Consider the following 10,124-nt stretch of genomic DNA (forward strand, 5'->3'; position numbering starts at 1 on the left):
TTTCTTCAAGTAATTTCTTGCCTCCCACTCCGTGTGTGTTCTAATCCTCTTCTAGGGTGTTTATATAAGCTTTAGAATGCTTCAAAACCCTCAAAAGTGGCCTTTTTTCTGAGTAGAACTAAACTTGGGCTTGACAGGGACACGGCCGTGTGCCACGCCCGTGTGGGATGGCTTAAGTCGTGTTAAAGTCTGCTAAATAGACACGGGCATGCGGTTTCCCCGTGTGAGGAAGTCTAGGCCGTGTTGATTTTCCACATTGACCCATTTTCTCCGTTTTTGGCCCGTTTCTTGCTCTTTTTACTCTCCTATGCTCACCTAAGTATAAAACATGAAATTAAAGGATTATGAGCATCAAATTCCACAAAGCTAATGATAATTTATCCAAAAATGCGCTAAGCATGGGATAAAAATATGTATAAATTACGACTTCTCAAATACCCCCACACTTATGTGTTTGCTTGTCCTCAAGCAAAATCCTCAACTCACAATTAAGAATTCAATTTTTTTCAACTTATAATTCCTATCAATAATATCTCAAAATAATCCATAAGTAATCATACATTGAGAATTCAACTAGAAGAACATCAAAGTTTCAAACATTCTAAGTTGAGCATTTTATCACGAAAACATAGGTGTCTCCCCTCATCTAAGTAATCACATTTGATTCAAAATATTGCAGAGTTTAACATCCTCACTAAAGATTCACTCAAATCACTCGAGGTGTTTAAGGACGACAAATTTAGCACTCAACAGTCAATATGAAAAGTTATTACCATAGGCTTACGTGAAAATCAAATCTCCACCACTATATATTAAGATGATACATCAATCAAAAGGTCTTTAGAGGGTTGTAAATTAGCTTTGGTTAGGGGGTGTGGTCACAAGCTGAAAGAGAATGTTAGAATCGAGATTGAATTGAAAAATTAACTAAATAGAAAAATACTAAAAAAAATACTAAAACTGACAAATTACATTCCTAATTAGATGATCCTAGAATTAAGCTTTTCTGCATGGATAACATCGTTTTAATCCAAGCATTACATAATTTCGTAATATACTAGACGACAAATCTCAATTGCAGCAACTTCGGTTTTTTTTAAGAACAAATCAAGTAACATAGAACTTTGCTAACTATCAAAAATAAAACATAGCTAAGTAATTTATTCAAATCAAATCTCGACAAAAATAGGGATCAAATTAATTGAGGGGATTTCAACAAAAATGGGTTATGGGTTAATATTGAGGGTAAATCAATGAATGGCTTGTTAGGCTCCAAGGGGTTCACTAAGGGTTAATTATGAAGGTAGACTTTTATTGTGACACCCCTAATTTGACCCTAGTCGGAAAGCGGTTTCGGGACCACTAAACCGAGTCACCAAATTATTTGAATATGATATTTATTGTCTAAAATAAATGTGTAAAAATTTTAAGCTTCGATTTAGTAAATTTCATGTGAATTTAGTCAATAGGACTTATGTGTGACATTTTTGAAATGTGATAGATCAAAACATAAGGACCTATTAGTGCATGTTGAAAAAGGGGGGACTTGCATGTCAATTTCCCCCCCCATCTAGTAGTGGCTGGCCATGACATTAGGATGGACAAAGGGTGATGGGCAAAACATGTCATAGACATGTTGTGTTGGTGCATCATGGGAGGAAACAATAAAATAAAATAAGGAGTATGGGTAATAAAATAATAATGGAAAGGTAAATGATGATGAAAAAAATTGTCTCATCCATGTTTCCCCCCCCCCTTTGCCGTGAATTGAAGAAAGAAAACAAAAAAAAAGTGTTCATTCTTGAACATCTTTGGCCGAATAGAGGAAAGAAAGGAAGGGGAAGAGCTTGAGAAAATCGGCTATGGTGGTTTGCTAGACTAAGGTATGTTTGATGTTGTCCTTGTGATTCATGCATGTTTTTAGTTGTTAGTTTGAGTTCTACCTAGCCCATGGTTTAAATCTTTGCTATGAGATGGAGATGATATTCGGCCATGGGTGTTGTCTTCTTGGTTGATGTTTGATGTTGTGGTGATGAGGCATGAAGATGAGTTAAGTTTCGGCTAAGGTGGATTTGTGTTGATGTCATTTGCATGCTAAGTGTAAAGCTTTGTAATGATACATGTGATGGTGATTGATGACTCTTGGATTTTCTTTTTGGCATTTTTGAGTTAGAAATTAAGTTCTTTGTGTAACCCATGACCAAAATTGAATGGTATGGTGTCTTGATGCATTCGGCCATGGTAGAAAGTAGATGTAAAATGGTAGTAAGGTGAAGTGCAAAATGTTAGTATTTGATTACTAGTGTCTATATGCGTATTAGCCGAGTTTTGAACTTGAAACAAAATGATATATAAGCAATACAAGTAACTATACTTGTAGGAAGTATTAAGCATATAATCGGCCTCAACATAGATATGCATATTCGGCCATAGGAAGAAGATTGGTGTTGCATGTATTCGGCTAGAGGCAAGCATATTGATGCTTTTATCTTGGCTTAGACAATCGGCTAAAAGAGAGTGTGGGCTAATATGTTGAATTGATTTATGATTTCATATGTATGTGACTTTAATGTCTAATGTATATATATATGGGCTAAGTACCTTGAGTTCCTCTTTTGATGCTCAAATGATTAAATCAATTTATTTGTTAAATTAAGCTCAAGAGCTTAGAGGACCAAAGTTGGATAAGGGAAGGGAAAAAGTGATCGAATAGCCGCCGAAATTGTTCGACCACATCCGAGGTAAGTTTTAAGTGTTTAAACATTGAGTAAATTCAATTATAATAGGACATGATGAGTTGATTTAATAAGATATGATGTGGCCATGATATGTTCTAAGCTCAAATGGTAAGTTCTTAAGTGTTTGAGCTTGGGGATTTAAGGGTAATTTGAAATAGTCTGCTTCGGACAGCAGCAGTAACGTGACTTTAGAAAATCACCATAAATTTATGGACTTGAATTAGAGGCTGAATGAGACATGAAATTAAAGCTTAATGAGTCTAGTTTCTTATAAAAGAAACCGTGTAAGCAAAGGAATTTCCAATGATGAGATATTTAAAGTTGTGTAAGACGGTGTCAGAATGACTCCGAAATCCCCTGTTCTGTTTTTAGAAAATCATTATAAATTGTACAAAAATTGTTATAAGATAAAATTTATATGCTTAGACTCCTTAATGAGTCTAGTTTCAAATGAAATCAAATACAACACATTTTGAATTCTGTAAAATGATAAATTTGATTCGTAGTGAAGAGTGATCAGATTAGTCAAACAGTGAAACAGGGGAAACTTTAAGAAAAATCTGGTATTGATTGGCCAAACCTAAAATTCTGGAAATTTTATGGATGGAAGATATACGAGTCTATATTCATGAAAAATTAACGGAAAGTGATTTGGAGTTTTGTAGCTCCAGTTATAAATAATTTAGTGACTATTGCTCAGGAAAAACAGCTTGTGCTGAATTTGAGATTATGTTGTGAACCTTGATAAACTTGTTTTAGTTGCTCATAAGCTATTGATTAAACCCATACTTGAATTCTAAATCGTGATATTGTAAGTTTATGAGTATTCGAATATGAAATGATAGTATGGCGTAATGGCCGATGTGATGAATGTGAAAGTGTATATATGTGATAAGGCCTAATGGCCGATGTGATGAATGTGAAAGTGTATATATGTGACAGGGCCGAGTGGCCAACGTGATGGATGTGAAAGTGTATAAATGTGATAAGTCCCGAAGGGCATTTGTGTCAGTACTATATCCGGGTTAAAACCCCGCAGGCTTTATGCGAGAATATTATCATTGATTAATGTCCGTAAGCTTCGTGCTCGTACTATATCCGACCTCTAAAGACCCGATGACTACGTGTGGGGATTTTGTCCGAGTAAGACCCGATAACTTCGTGTGGAGATTATGTCCGGGTAAGACTTCGTAATAAGAATTGCTTATAAATATATTCAATGCGAAAGGTTAAACAGGTATGTACTCCAAGTTTATATGTGAGCTTAATTTGCACTAAATCATAAGGTAGTTATGTGATGCATACGAGAGCAATCTATGAGACTATTCCTATGATTATGTGACATCGGATCAGTGTGAGAGGTTATGTGAAATCATACGATATATCTATGCCACATGAGCTCACTTTTATGTGAAAGTTTATCTACCTATTGTATATGATGAGATGTGCATATTCGGTAAAGGGATGGTATGCCCGAAGGAAGAGTGAAATAAAAATACGAACAACTATGTTATAATTTGATTGTTATCTGTTGACACTACTTAAAACTTACTAAGCATTGTAATGCTTACTCCGTTTACTCTGTTTCCTCTGTTTTATAGATCTCATTGCGAAGCTACAGGCTCGGGGATCGTCAGCAACTAGTCACACTATCACTATCCACTGTTTGGTACTGCTATGTTTTGGATTATCTTATGGCATGTATAAAATAGACTAGTGGCGGAAGAATATTTTGGTTAATGTATATAAGCCATGCGAAAATGGCATCTTTTGAATGCTTACTTAGAGAAGTTTAAATTTTATCCCTGGCCGTGCTTAGTACTTATCTAAATGAATGACCTTTATTTCAAGAAAAAGTTCAAAATTTTACGGTTCTGACATGAGTTACAAGCCCGGTAATGCCCCTTACCTATTCCGGCGACGGTCACGGGATATGGGTGTTACATTTATGGAGTGAGTGGGTTAAACCTAAGTGTCTTTATCATCTCGACATATTAAATCAATAGTATGGTCTTGACATGCATAATCGAAGCAAGTTCTAGAATAACAAATCAATATTGACGCACTCATAGAAACAATAAAAGTGAGTATGAAAGAAATAATATATGCTCTAAAGGTTCAAGATCTCACAAAAATTTTGGCTTTTTGATGTTAATCCTGTGAATTTCGACTTCAAGATAATACCTAAACTTGGGGAAATAAGTTAACAATTTTTAATTCTCAAAAATCAACTTATCATGCTTGATTCTCTAATTACTTAAAGTTTAAACAATTAATGCATAAATGCCTATGTTTTAATTCAAGACATATCAATAAAAATCATAAATTAATCAAAATTTATTCTAATAGTGATATGTGTGAGTCACGTGAGAATAAGACAAAATTCAGGGATTTTTCTGATAATGATATAAATAACCCCCCCACACTTAAGATGTACATTGTCCTCAATGTACAAAGATAGATTTACTGAAAAATATAGATATAAGATCATAAGATAGGGATAAAAGTAAAACTTCCTAAATGTTAAATGGAATCCTTGAATTGGAGTCATGAAAAGTAATCGGCTAAGGTAAGAGTGAGATTGGAAGAGGATACTCCGGTGGTGGTAGAGGTTGTTAGTCCACAAGTGCTGTGCCAAAAGAATATTATAATTGGTGGTAGCTATGTCGTGGTCAAGTAGGGCATGACAGTCGTGGAGGACCTTTTCCAATAGAGTTGCAAATTCCTAAGTAATAGTGAGCTTTGAAGCTCTTCATAACTGCGATATAATCAATAACTCTTTAGGAAATATAAAGTAGCATGATTACTCATAAAGAAATGGCCGAAAACATAAATTGCTTAATATAAATAGTAAAACCTAAAGATTAAGTAAATATAGTATTAAAGAGAAATAAAATAAAAATAATTTAAAAAGATAAATAAAGATAAAAGTAAAAAATAAAAATAATAAATAAAAGTCTTCAAAAATCCTTATCGCCAGATGGTTTGTGAGGTGGGGGTTGCGATGAGATGTGAAGGTGCTAACAAATTTGATTTAAGATTGCATCAATGTGATCAAAGCACTGAAAATATTACTGCTCGAATCGAGTGAGACGCTCAGAGATGTCAGAGAGTGAAGCAGCCGCATGAACTGGACGATGAATAGGTGGTGGCTGAGATGGTGGATCCTCGTGAGGTGGAGGGACATCATCAGTAAAATCCTCTGGGTTCTCCTGCTCGGCTGACTGGACGAGGCGATACTGAGGAGGATTAAATCGACGTCGTTGCTCGATCATCCTCATATGGAGCATACTCGAGATACCCTATGAGGACATCTGACCGATGAGGGTAAGGGAGGATGATTGCGCCGCCATGTTGAGGAGATCGAAGTACTGCACCAAGCGAGTCACATAAGGGCCGATGGAAAGGACTCCTTCTTATACCGCTTGTCTGACGGCGAATGGTGAGGGCGATGAAATAAGTGAAGTCAAATACGTGCCCATGCGCCATGCTCCATAAAAATAGGCGTCGTTAGTATTGACAATGTCGGTACTCTCTCGCCGTCCTGTCAAGGTATGGGCTAGGATGGCGTGTAAGTATCTCAGTGGTGGGGCGAGAGCCAATGCCTTGGAGCAGCTAGGGTCATAAGTGGCCAAAACAGGGACTAAGGCCTTCTAACAATTTGAAGGAGAATAATGAATGTGGCAATAGAGACTGTCGAAGTCGTCGTCATTCATGAACTCCTCCGTATATGTTCCTAATGCGACACCAAACTCAAGCACGCTCAACTAGCGAACTAAATCGTCGAGACAGAACTGGATCGTTCTTGGATCATCGAACTTTGTCATAACTGGTTGAAGGTGGATGGTCGAACAGAGTTCTAATATGAGCTCGAGATATGTCGGCTCGAAGAAGAGCCCCCATGGGTCAGTAGTCAGGAGAGCTCGGACTACGTCAGCGAGTTGGATCAGCTCTAGAGCGGTCCAATTAATACATCGGCCTGCGCTGATGGTTCTCGCACGGAGTATCTGAAAAGTTCCTCCTGGGGTCCCAAGGGAAACTGTAGGAAGGGGTGGCGCACTTCGGTAGATGCGCTTGCTGATGTGGCTCCGGGTCCTTTTCTGGTTTTTTTGAAGCGGGGGCGGCAGTTTTCTTTCCACGTGAATTTGACATGGTATACCTACAAGAAGAACGATTATCATGTCCTAATGAACGGAGAAGATAACATATGCAAACAAATCCAAAAAGGAATTAACCATGAATATAATTAAACTAACAAATTCAACCAAAAACTAATGAAACTAACAATACTCAACCAAAAGTAATCGAACTTTATAACATAAGTCAATTGACGACAGAAATTTTATGGCAAATGGCATAGTAATAGCATGACTAAATTCAACACGAAATAGATGAAAGTAACTAATAATGGTAAGACAATGGTATAAAATACGTGAAATAGATCCTAAGAATGAGGATGATATGATAAGTAATTAATAAACAAAATGTAAGTAAACGGGTAAAATTAAGATCATCATGATAGTAAGCATCAAAAGAAGGTAAAAGAGAAGAGAAAATCGATACTGGATGACCGGTGGCCGGAGGAGCGGCGACGAGATGGTGGGGGTTGTAGTGTGGAGAAAGAGAGAAGAAGGAAGGAATGTGTAAGGAATGGAGGACAAGAGAGAAGATTTTGATGCATATGGAGGAAAAGGGAGGAGAAAGAGTGGATTTTGGGGTGATGGTCGGAGCTCAGGAGGCAATGACGATAGAGAGAGCGGTAGCTAAGGTTAGGGTATTGGGGAAGGGGATGATGAATCGTAGGGGTTTATATAGATATTGGGGCACACGGTCATGGAGCACGCCCGTGTGCCCTTATTTCAGCCCGTGTGTTTCGTGGTTTTCAAATTTGAGCGCGTCTAAGATTCGGCCCATGTCCGTGTTCTTTGGGCATGTTGGTGCACACGGTCGTGTCCTGCTTCGTTCGCTTCTCCCACTCCCGTGTATATATGCGCATGCCCGTATTATTTTGGCAGGATTGCCCACGAACATGTCGCACAACCGCGGAAACGTATCGAATCCCATGTTTTGGGAAAAATTTTACTCTGTTTCCACACGGCCTTATAGCGCGGCCGTGTTACCACCCGTGGTATGAGCACAACCTAAGGCACGCCTGTGTGCCTGGCCGTGTGGATTTGGAAAACCTGTGTTCAATGACTCAGTTAATGATTTAGATGTTAAAAACTAAAATTTAAAGAAATCAACACCGTTAGTGCTCAGGTTGCCTCCCGAGAAGCGCTTATTTAGAGTCTAAGCTCGACTTACTTCTCTGTTGCGTGGTCATGGTGGTGCGAGGAGTTTACACTCCTCATTCCTGCTATCAATTTTATCAAAATAATGTTTTAACCTTAAAAGTGCCGAATTTGGAATGAGTTACCTCGACTGTACCATATGGGAAAATGTTAAGTACCGTAAAAGGGATTACTCCATTGGGTTCAGAAGTGGTAATATGAGGGTCTGCAGCATCTAATAGTACTTTGTCTCCAACCTTAAGTTGATTTGATAAAACATTGAGTCCATCATGGTGTGGCTTTGGTTTATCATGTGTTCTCGATTTCTATGTACGCCATTCATCTAGTTCCTCGATCTGTAGCCTTCGCTCTTCATAGATGGTTCCTTTATTGTTACTTGAACATGGCTCATGTATGCTCTTCGAGCGTGTTTCTTGCAAAGAAGGTTGCACCACATGATCAGTATTAGTAGCATGATTTATACAACCACCCTCAATATTCGATGTGTTACTCGAATTACGAGCTTGAAAAGTGATTGTTTCATCACCCATACGAAGTGTGAGTTCACCTGTACCAACATCAATAATAGTTCTAGTAGTTGCTAAAAAGGGCCGTCCTAAAATCAAAGGTACGTCACTATCCTCTTCCATGTCTAGAACAACAAAATCAATTGGGAATATAAATTTATCGATTTTGACAAGAACATCTTCAATGATACCCCTAGGAAATCTAATGGTTTTATCTGCTAACTGAATGCTCATCCTAGTTTGTTTGGGTTTCCCAAGACCTAGTTGTTTAAACATTTTATAAGGCATGACATTAATGCTTGCCCCTAAATCAACCAATGCATTATTAACGTCTAAACTACCAATTAAACAAGGAATCGTAAAACTCCCTGGATCTTTCAATTTATTGGGTAGCTTATTCTGTAGAATGGCTGAGCAAACTCCACTTAACTCCACATGCAACGTATCATCCAACTTCCATTTATTTACTAAAAGCTCCTTTAAAAATTTAACTACGTTTGGCATATGCGAAAGAACTTCAATAAACGGTAAGTTGATAAGTAATTTCTTTAATAATTTAAGGAATTTACCAAATTGTTCGTCTGTGCGGTCTTTCCTTGTCGCACTGGGGTATGACACTCGAGGTTTATATTCTCTACTTACCGCCTTTTTCTCACTGTGGTCCACCTCATCCTTACCTTTACTTAGCACAATTCCTTGCCTTGGTTCTGGTTCAGATTCCACTAACCCTTCTTCATCTCGAACAGTAATTGCATTAAGCTGCTCCCTTGGGTTATTTTTAGTATTACTCGGCAAACTACCTTGTGGTCGTTCAGAAATCATCTTTGCCAACTGGCCTATTTGATTCTTGAGCCCTTGAATTGATGCTTGCTAATTTTTAAAAGTTGTCTCGGTGTTTTGGAAATGTGTTTCAGATACTGCTATGAATTTCGTTAACATCTCCTCCAGGTTCAGTTTCTTTTCCTGTTGGTAAGGTGGTTGTTGAACACCCGGAAGATGTTGTGGCCTTTGATTTCCTTGGACACCCCATGCGAAATTGGGATGGTTTCTCCAACTTGCATTATAAGTGTTACTATATGAGTTATTTTGAGGTCTAGAGTTATTACTCATGTAGTGAACTTGTTTCTCCTCAGTGTCAGGTTGAAGAGTGGAAAATATGGGTTGTGCATTCCTCCATTTGAATAACATCTCATCACTGGATATACCTAAGTAGAACCATATAAACCATCAATCTTTTTATTTAAAAGTTCTACCTGGTTTGACAGCATAGTGACCACGTCGAGGTTGAAAATGCCAGCTGCTTTTGTCAGCTTTATTCTCATGACTTGCCACTGATAGTTATTCAGTGACATCTCTTCAATAAATTCATAAGCCTCTTCAGGTGTTTTGATGTTTAAAGTTCCATCGACGGCTGCGTCGATCAGTTGCCTTGTTGAGGGGTTCACATCGTTGTAAAAAGTCTGAACCTGTAACCATAAAGGTAACCCATGGTGAGGGCACCTTCTCAATAGGTCATTGTATCTGTCCCATGTATCATAAAGAGTTTCTAGATCCATCTGCACAAAAGAAGAGATATCATTCCTCAATTT

At 37.8% G+C, this 10,124-nt stretch overlaps 1 non-coding gene across 1 annotated transcript; it reads left to right on the forward strand.

Annotated features, from left to right (window-relative positions):
* The first annotated feature begins 10,017 nt into the window (after positions 1-10,017).
* LOC121209063 (small nucleolar RNA R71) lies at positions 10,018-10,124 on the forward strand. The gene has a single exon (XR_005904180.1). It is a non-coding gene; the product is annotated as a small nucleolar RNA R71 (small nucleolar RNA).

Source organism: Gossypium hirsutum, chromosome A10 (genome assembly GCF_007990345.1).
Source record: "Gossypium hirsutum isolate 1008001.06 chromosome A10, Gossypium_hirsutum_v2.1, whole genome shotgun sequence".
Lineage (NCBI taxonomy): Eukaryota > Viridiplantae > Streptophyta > Magnoliopsida > Malvales > Malvaceae > Gossypium > Gossypium hirsutum.